General features: G+C 42.2%; 1 pseudogene; it reads right to left on the bottom strand.

The window, feature by feature from the left end:
- Positions 1-243: 243 nt before the first annotated feature.
- Positions 244-7,033, bottom strand: part of LOC146198566 (uncharacterized) — a 41,579-nt pseudogene continuing 34,789 nt past the window's right edge.

Genomic DNA, 7,033 nt, shown 5'->3' with positions numbered 1-7,033 from the left:
ATTCTGCTTTCGTTCGTGCTTGCATTGAAAGTACTTGAATTATCAGTAGTACTTTCATTACTGCCACCGCTTTACTTATTGGACGACTGCTTTTTATTCAGTTGATCCGAAGAATATTCATTACAGTTAAAAAGAGGTAAAACTTAATTTAGCATAGAGTTTGGCAAAAACTCTGCATTTTTGTTGCTCTGAACACATAATACATTGATGCAAGTGGTGTCTTATACCTCAAAACTGCGGGCGCTACCTCGGTATCGAAGAGTCCCAGCCCAGAACCAGATACACACCGATACCAACTGGGTAAAACTGCAGGCCGGACTCTACGTACCGCCACTGAAAAAGGAAATCTTTAAGCACCGTGTAGAAGAGTGTCAGATCGTCCACCTTGAGTACGAACGTTGTCAGGCAGTATCGCAGCGCCTCATCAGCGCACTCAACGAAAAACATGTTGCTCGTGTAACCTGCGAAAACACAGACGTGGAGACATTTCCTTGTCCAAGCTTTACGTTGATAACTTAATCGTCACACCTTTTTTTAATTTTGCTCCAGCTTCATTTCTGTGAAATTCAAAGGCTGAGATAAAAGTGAAACGTTGTGAAGCGAGTTGTGCTTTTTTATTCTTAGGCGCCTACTTTAACACAAATTAAGTCGCGTTTTAATGCAAAAGAAAAGTGGATAAGTTGGCTAAAATAAAACTGAAAATTCAGAAGGTCGTTCCAGTGTCTCCGGTTAATACTGCAGAATGCATTCAGGTGGGACTTCACGTAATCTTGGCACGGCTAAATCGGCTAACATATGGAAATTCTTTTTAGTAGAGACGTCGTCATGGTGGAGGTTGTATGTTTATCTGTGTCGCATCTAGGATACAGCTGATTCGCTGATCGTTATAATACCTACGATTATCCCTATCGAAACTTCATCTTGCGCTCGCATCAGACTGTACAGTTTATTTCTGTACCGTGAAGCTTAGGGAGGCAGGGAACGCCGCAAGCACGATTAAGCGCATGGGAGAACCGATGGCCCGTACTACTGACATCAAAACCATTATAGAGAATTCCATGAGAGCTTTTTGAATGAAATCTGGCGGATTTCATCCAATATAATGAGAGCATCATTTGTTCTATGGTCTGGTTCTCTCTTTTTTTTATCAAAATGCGCCCGTCTGGGTCAAAACCTTATTCATAGTAATAAAAAAATTACAGTCGATAAATGAAATTCATGCGGCACATATGGGAGAGCGCCCTTTTCTACCGAATGCAGTATGACTGTTTTATCATCTTTGTGAGGTAATCAGAGACATTATTGCTCGTTTCTGAATGATTTACGGTGCGGTGGGAATTTTCTTCTGGGTGATTGAGAACACAAGAAACATCGTGTTTGCTGTCGACATCACTTTCTAATAAAGGATTGGAACTCGGTGGGATCATCGTATCATTGAGGTAAGAGAAATGGGCATCGCGATGCGTCCTGCCAGTGCAATGCGCAAGATTTTTCCAGACTGCTGGGTAGACGCCGCTGGCAGCAACGGACAGTTTTGTGCGACATGCGAGTAATAACGCTCTTAGGGTTATGAAAGCAGGTTGCAACTAATATCTGTCACTCCTTTAAAACTTTCATGTATTGATACATGTACAAACACACACCATCGTACATGTGCTCTCTTATAGGTACAAACGTATGTATTGCTCTCTTATAGGTACAAACTCGTGGACAGAAAAATATGGACCACGCTTTGGCGGTCAGAACCTTCTCACGCTTTAATTAGCAACCCATAACGCATGCTTTTTGCATACGCTTGTAATATTTACTTTTGCCCTGGCACATTAAGCGAGCAAAGTTATTTATTTCTATTAAATGAATGAACAGAAGCGTTTGAATTGGAAGCATGGTCCATTTGATTCTGTCCACGACTGTACATGCATACAAACATGCATGCCCGTGACTGAATTTCAAGGCAGGAACCAAGCGCCCTGGGAAAGCGAATAGTATAGCCAGTCGATGGTTTGTACTCGTTTCAGAAAACCAGTGAGCGCCACCGGCCGAGAGCGCACACGCGCACGTGTGTGTGTGTGTGTGTGTGTGTGTGTGTGTGTGTGTGTGTGTGTGTGTGTGTGTGTGTGTGTGTGTGTGTGTGTGTGTGTGTGTGTGTGTGTGTGTGTGTGTGTGTGTGTGTGTGTGTGTGTGTGTGTGTGTGTGTGTGTGTGTGTGTGCGTGTGTGTGTGTGTGTGTGTGTGTGTGTGTGTGTGTGTGTGTGTGTGTGTGTGTGTGTGCGTGTGTGTGTGTGTGTGTGTGTGTGTGTGTGTGTGTGTGTGTGTGTGTGTGTGTGTGTGTGTGTTTGATTTCTTAAATCCTGTGCCGCGAAAAATTGGCATAACAGAAACAGACCGATGGATGGGATGGATGGATTGAATATACGAGCGCCCTCCTTGAAACGGGGTGGTAGCAGTTGCTATCACGTTCATTTTCCCCCTGTATCTTAATTATAGTTTTATATTGGTTAATTAAACCATCATTTTATTTATTGAATTTTCGTTTCTACATTACTAACAATAAGTCACTTTTCTGCGTTTAAGCCAGCAATCCTTCAAAGAAAGAGGTTAGGAAAGGCCGCATTAAAGGAAAGAGCGAGAAATTATAGTCAACAACAGGCCAAATTGTAGCGTGAAATGCAGCACCACTTGGCTATACTTTTACATAGGCTTTTCTTTAAAGAGGATGAACTGGTGTGTTTGACATAGACAATCATTCCAAATACTCGGGCATGGTATGTAAGGCTCAATCATATTGTCTTCGTTAATTATGGCGCATTATTTGAGCTAATGAAGACCATGTAAGTCAGGATCACATTAAAAAATGACAACATTAGGAACATTTGAAAATTACTATATCGATTTTCTCTTGCAACACTCAGTACATTATTCGTTTAAAAGGATGTCGTTTTTCGTTTCAGTTCCTTAAATTTTAAGAGTGGGCAGCAACGATGCCGGGAAAGGGTACAAATGTGTTTGTGCAGATTTTTGGCATTGCGATATCAAACAGCGCTCTAGCGGAAGCAACAAAAGTCCTACGCAACAACGTCTTGTAACGCAATAGTCTCTGCAGCAATATTACAGAGCCAAATGGTTCAGCAAAGGCCTCTCAGGTTATAGTGCGAAGTTTAAAACAATGCACCATACACACGACCAAAAGAACACACGTCGTCATTCACTGCATACAAAAATAAAATGTCCCAGTAAAACACGAAATAGACACTGTTGGCTTACTCATACCAGTGGTCTAACTCTTAGGAAGGCAGTTCCCTGCAATGTAACAATATCCCGAGAAACTGCGGCACAATCTACTTCTGGCTTGTCAATTTTTCACACGTGATTCTTAGCAGTAGTGACTCTAGCCTTGCTACCTTATCAGGTGATCTAGAAAAGGGAAGTAAAGAATATGGTCAAATCGTGGTTTGGTTTATGAAGTTTGGCCTCCCAAAGCGACCCATGCTATGTCAGAAGCCGTAGTGGACGGATACAGACATTTCGACCACCTGGAATTGTTTAATATGCACTGACATCCCACAGCACACAGGAGAATCACTTTTCGCCTCAATCGAAAAGCAGCCTCCAAAGCCGGAAGTCGATACCATCCTTAGGCAAAGGCGTAGAGCACCCTTACCGCCGCAACACTGCGGCAGGGTTCTACAAACATTGAGCAGTGAAAACTTTATTGCAAGCGTAAATCTTTGCCCACTTTATATATTCAAACGTTTTTCTGCTGAAAATTATTCGACATCAGTAATCCGTAGAAGAGGAATGAAGTGTACGACACGAATGTGCCTGAGGCATACAAAAGTGCTTTTGTCCTCTCGCCGCGCCGGTCGTTTCAAGAGTGCGCTTTTTGTTGGTCGTGAACAAAGATCGGGGAGTTGGCGTTTATAAAGTGTTTGTAATTTTGTATACATGATGTATGTAGCCCAAAATCTTGTACAAATTAGAACACGGACTTTTTAGGGGCCTACGATAACAAGGCAGGCATGTGAATGAAGTTTTCATAAGAGTCGGTAAGCACGGATTCAGTTACATGCAAGAAAGCACTGCAGACCTCATTTGTTTCATGTCAAACATATGCCTCTTTAAAATACCACTCGCTATCGATAAAGTACTTTTTTATGATTGACACGTGACCAGAAATGAGAAAGCGGAAATTTCGTACTCTTAGCTTACAGTTGAAAAATGTAGGGATTCCTTGACAAAACATGAGGTGCCTCTCTGCTGATGTCGCGGTTACTCGGTGTACATGAAGACAGAAGGTCGCATCTGAAGGATCACCGCTGATGGTAGGTGTTTCTATGGATTCTGTAGCTACAAAACATCATTGACATTTTTATTGGAAGCGCCTGTTGTAGCAGGCTTCCCATCGCACAGCCCAGCTTACAAGATATTGTTACCTTGTCCAAAAACCAACATGGATTTTTAAATGAGATAATCCTGCCGGGCATTGCAATCGTAAGGAATGATATCGTCACGTCCTAACCCATAGGAACGCGACGGCAGCAGACGCTTGGGGTCAACAGGGCAACCGCACAGTGCAGCACAAACAGCAGCGGACCCAGCACGCGTGCGAGTCAAAGCAGCAGATGCGTCGCCTTTGTCGAAGCGATCGGGCTTCTTCATCTTCCGGCGTTACAATATAAATGGAGTAATTTTTTACAAACATCTACGCCTGCGCCAACGCACGGGTAGAGAAGGAAGCTATAAAACCTTTTGAGTAACTTCTCAAAGAAAAAAAATCGCCCTCGTCTTGGGTTCAATCTGAGATTGAGTGCCTGTCAAGGGAACTAAACTTCTGGCTACTTAGTCAACCAAGACAGCCAGTATGCAGGACAATTGTAAATTGTTCAGTGACTCGAAAAGGGAGCGGTGTTCGCCCATTGGTTAGAGACAATACCCCTATCTCGAGTGTCATCTGAATCCTGTTTGTCGTGGGTGCAGTTCAGTTGTCAGATGGTACAGCAACTACACCGTATAGGCGGAGACCCCTAGTTCAAAACCGCGTGAAAGAACAACGGCAAATTTTTTTTTAACTAACAAGTTTCGAAGAAGGCTTTATTAATCAGTCGGTAGAGCAAGTGCATCGTATGGCGGTGGTCCAGAGTTTGAAACCATGGAGCAGTCAAGGACTGCTTTGTTTTACTATGATTTTAGCAGAAAGCTGTATAAATATATTGGTAGATCCATTGCTTCGTATAGGTGGTGCTCCCGAGTTCGAAACCCTGGATAAGTACAAGTTTGATTTTTTTTTTCACTTACTACGAAGAGTCGGAGAAAGCTGTGTAAACCAGTCGGTAGAGTAACTGCACCGTATAGGGGGGGGGGGGGGGGGGTCACGAGTTTTAAACCTCGGAACAGTAGGACAATTTTTCTTTTACAACGAAGTTTCAAATAAAGCTGTATAAATTAGTTGGTACACCAACTGCATCGTATAGGCGGCGAACCCGAGTTCGAAACCTCGATCCAGTACTAAAGCGATTTTTCTTTTACTGCGAAGTTGCGCAGAAATCTGCTCAGGTTCTCTGTGTCGTCGTATGGCTGCGCTTGGATAAATGTTATCAGTAGTTACTCCTTTACTCTAAATTAACTCCACCTTAGACAAATACCATTCCCTCATTGAGTTATTGATAAACTAATTCTCGCCCTACCACGTGATTGCTGGCCGTCCATGTACGCCCATGGGGTAAATCGACTTTCTTAGACAATTAGTGGTCCCGGGTTAAAGATCCAGAACAGCAAGTTTTTTTGTTCGACTAGCAACTTTTTGAGAAAGTCGTATAACTCTGATTTATAGCTGTACGGCTGCGTTAACCTGTAATAATAATGCGTTATTACCCGCTTACTACAAATATTCTCCACCTTTGAGGATGGCCTTAAAACAAAAAACACAAATTGGCATTGACGAACAAGGGCGGTCGGATATACAAATAAGCACTTCTTTGTAAGCTCTCATATAGAAAGAAAAAAAAAAGCCGTGCATTTTAACAGTTGAAAGCGCGCGAGATCGCCCTTAGTAAGTTTACAGTTATGCCACAAAAAGAAACCAGTGACGATATTTTCAGCTTGCCTGTCCTATCTCAGACGTTTGTTTCACAGGCGACACTGAAATTGAGTGTAGCTTAATGTGGTCGCATCTGTGTGCCTGAGCTAGGCGATGCATAGAGTGAAAGTAACTGTGACACATTTTCGAGCCATATTTCTGCAAGAAGATAAAAAAGAGGCCCCCTTAAAGCGTTATATTTCGCACCATGCTTCACAAGCATTTTATTCAGAATTTTAATCTGATGTAAATGCCGTAGAGCATTAAGGAACGCTCATCGAAATTTATTTTGCAGGGCTTATTTCTGTGTTGTTTTCTTGTTGATAACAATAGCATTCGCATGCGCGAAATGGCAAGATTGAATTATTATGAGCGACACTCACATAATGATCCTTAAAATGCAATAACGCCTTAGATGGTTAAAAAGACTCATTTTGCTTGAAATCCGAGCTTCTTTTCAAACTGGTCTCCAAATAATAGCTTATATTCTTTCAGCACTTTCTAGTGGAATACTAAACAGGGCAATTATAAATTTGCGTTCAAAAAAAAAAAAAAAAAAGCTTAGTTGAAAGCAAAAATACCCTGAGTCCCAGCTAATGGTCGCACCAACCAATTTCCTACTGTCACCTTCTGTATTACATCAATCTTTATTGGAATTTGAATCCCCATTGCCGAATTTGTTCTTTCGCGAAACTTTTTCTGGAAAAGAGCTTGTATTCTTTAATCAAAACCGGAATGCAAGGGGCTGACTTGTTTCATCTCTGCCTAATGGCCTTGGGTATGCAAAATATTGCTACGGAACGGGGGTTTTGGTAAGGAAATGACGGTGAGAAACGAGCTCGTTTCCCTGAAACATGCGGTAGTCAAATAAGGAAAGGAATTCAGTAATAGCGAAGGTGGAAGCAGCTGTCGGTGAGAATGCTATCTTCGTGAGTTCCAAAAAAGAACGTCCTGATGG

The sequence above is a fragment of the Amblyomma maculatum genome, chromosome 2, assembly GCF_055883805.1.
Source record: "Amblyomma maculatum isolate TAMU_Amacu chromosome 2, ASM5588380v1, whole genome shotgun sequence".
NCBI lineage: Eukaryota > Metazoa > Arthropoda > Arachnida > Ixodida > Ixodidae > Amblyomma > Amblyomma maculatum.
The sequence above is the reverse complement of the archived record's forward strand: the minus strand, read 5'-3'. Positions and strand labels throughout refer to the sequence as shown.